The following is a 2850-nucleotide window of genomic DNA, read 5'->3' as shown; positions in this document are numbered from 1 at the left end:
CGAGTCAACTTCTATGTCTGATACAGCTAATTAGCAGAAGGAAATGCTGTGATATTATCTCAGATTTACTGTATATCTTACCAGATTTGCCAATCAAACCTTACATTGTTAATGGTTTCTCTGAAACCTTTGATTCTGCATGGAGAAATACCTTTCCATGCTGTTTGGTGGGAGATGCAATCAAACATCGGAAGGGCTTCTAGCTCAGGGGGCTGCCCTCTCGTATGTTTCAGATTCGGAAGTTGTAGTAAATACTTTTGATGGCCAAGTCTGGGTGTTAAAATAATTAGATATTGTATCAAATCACATATCAGTAACCTAAAAAGCACACTGTATCGAAAGTTAATAGTATTAATACTATGCCTTTATTTGAACAAACGTTACAAATCTACTCAGGCTACAAAACTGCTGCATAGATGAAGAGAGCTGTATCCAGGAGAGGGAGGCAGTGCAGTACAAAGGCATTCCTGATTCCTCTTTCCCAGCCCAATTCTGAGAGAGAAGAGAACTTCTAGGTGCTGTGTGGGGTTTGGCTGTGTGTGCAAAAGGATGAGAGGAAATTGGAATTGGTTGGTCTGCTTTGCACAAGTGTAATTGCCCTCTGTTCATGCAATACATCTCTGATTCAAGTACAGTCATCTACCTGAATAACTTTGGTCATCTACATGAACATACCTTCTGGTTGAAAAAACAGAAATGCAATTGATTGAAGATAGCAACCATGAACATGCAGGCATGACCCACATGCAAAAGACAGTGCAAGAAATTCCACCTTCACTTAAGGCTTCAGGGTTATGTTTCTTGAACAGTGGTTGTTCTTGTTGGAGTCAACTCCGTTAAGGCACCTGAGTTTTGATTTTCCATGGGTTTCTTTCTGCATCTTACTGGGATATGCGCAAATGGGCACACCAAGGAAGATGTACCCTTCCAGCACATGGACTTTGGCCCAATGTTTTCTAAGGGATATCTTATACATTAGATGGTCGTACACGAGTTTTTCAGTATATGTCATACACTGGAAGGACTGGTTCCATGAACACCTACCCAAGAATAAGCCATGTTAAAACAAAAAATTAGACACTTGTGAATAAACGGAAGTAGAATCTTTTGTTTCAGTTGTATGGACTTCAGAAAGTGGGTATTTGGCATGGATTAATTCAATTTATTTCCTATATGTTCTTTCATGTGTTTGTCTTCAAACTCTTCAGTTTTATTTACTGGCAGATGATCTGGGCCTAGGAAAAGCAAAGGGGTTAGAGGCTATCGGTTACATGCTCTGCTTTGTAATACCTGAAGACATTTGCTCTTCTCGTAACATTTGAAAGTCGTTTTCCAGCATCATGTTCTAGGGTGTTGCATATGAGTTAAATACAAAAACAATGCATTAAGTGCCTGTCACTAATGTAACTCTTTTGAATTTGGATTTTACAATATTGGCAGTCAGTGCATCAATCAGTGGAATCAAGATTGTTTTACAACATTGTTAATCATTTTGAAGAAGTCCACTATGTAATTTTCAGTTCAACCACCTCCATCACCCATCCATTTTCTTTTTTTAAGACAGTGTGGCTGAGGATGATGGATTTTGTTTCTTGAAATGGTTCAACTTTTTTGAGCCTGTATCTAAGAATCTATGGCCTGTTACAGATGCCAAAATAAAGCTGGCTTCGGGTCTCTTGGAGGTATGCTGTTTAAATGATGCATGCATCCTAAGATCTGGAGCTGCGCCAAAGCTGCACTCCGGTGCTTAGGAATGGAGTGGGCTTTGGAGCGACCTCTAAACTCTTAGGACCCATGCATCATTTAATACATACTGCCAGAAACCCGAAGCAGCTCTTATTTTGGCAGTCTGTAACAGGCTATAAAACTGCAGATTTATTCTGTACTATCACAAAAAGGTTATTGCTTCCATTTATTTTTGCCGGAGACTTAATATTTTCCCTCTACTGTGAACCAAAACTCGAATAAAGCAGTTGGAGCTATTTGTGGTGTCTATTTTTCTTTTAGGCTTTGGGAAGCAAAATTTCTGGTAAATCAAGTTGATAAAAATGAGTATCTCGTAACTTTATTTAGCAAATAAGAAAGGTGGGCACTTATTACAGCTTGGCTGCATTATAATAAAGAAAGAATACTGAATTTCTAACTTGCGAGTGAATGAGTGAGAATCTGTTAACACAGCCCCCGCCACTAAATGTCACACATAGTTGGCCATCTTTCTGCATCCCATAGTTTAGGAATTGGTAAGAGCACACCAATCATTTCAATGATCTATAAAATATTTAATTCATATCTTTGGCAGTCTATCCATAACACTCACATGAATAATACAGTGTGCCCTTGGTATCCTCTGGGATTGGTTCCAGGGCTTCCTGTGAATACCAACATCCAGGGTGGTCAGGTCCCATTAAATGCAGTGGCTATTATTGTGATAGATAGTTGAACATCTGGGACTTTTCACTCTAGGTAAACCATACAGTGCAATGAAATCATGCACACGGAAAAGAATCATGTCTCTTGACATAATGGACTCGGTTGAAGTTGTAAGAATAGAGTCTGTTGTGTTCTTGTTGAGAGAGAAAAGTTAAGTTTAAGAGAGCAACCAAGTTCTCGTGTGGCTTTGCTCAGATCTCCTTCCCACCACTTTCCCCCAAGTGGACCATCTTGGGGTTTCCACCCAGAAGGTGTCCTGCTTTACTTGGCTATGTGCTTTCCACGGATGCTGAGACAAGAGGTCTGCCTTCCCTCTCCTTTCTTGGGCGGGTTACAAACGGCCCTCAAGGGCCGTTTTCCCGCGCGCCATTCGCTGCGTAGGGAAGCCCCAGCTGCCAGACCGCGAGGCTTCCTGCGCAG

The sequence above is a fragment of the Sceloporus undulatus genome, chromosome 5, assembly GCF_019175285.1.
Source record: "Sceloporus undulatus isolate JIND9_A2432 ecotype Alabama chromosome 5, SceUnd_v1.1, whole genome shotgun sequence".
NCBI classification, from domain to species: Eukaryota; Metazoa; Chordata; class Lepidosauria; order Squamata; family Phrynosomatidae; genus Sceloporus; species Sceloporus undulatus.
Note: the sequence above shows the minus strand (reverse complement) of the source record.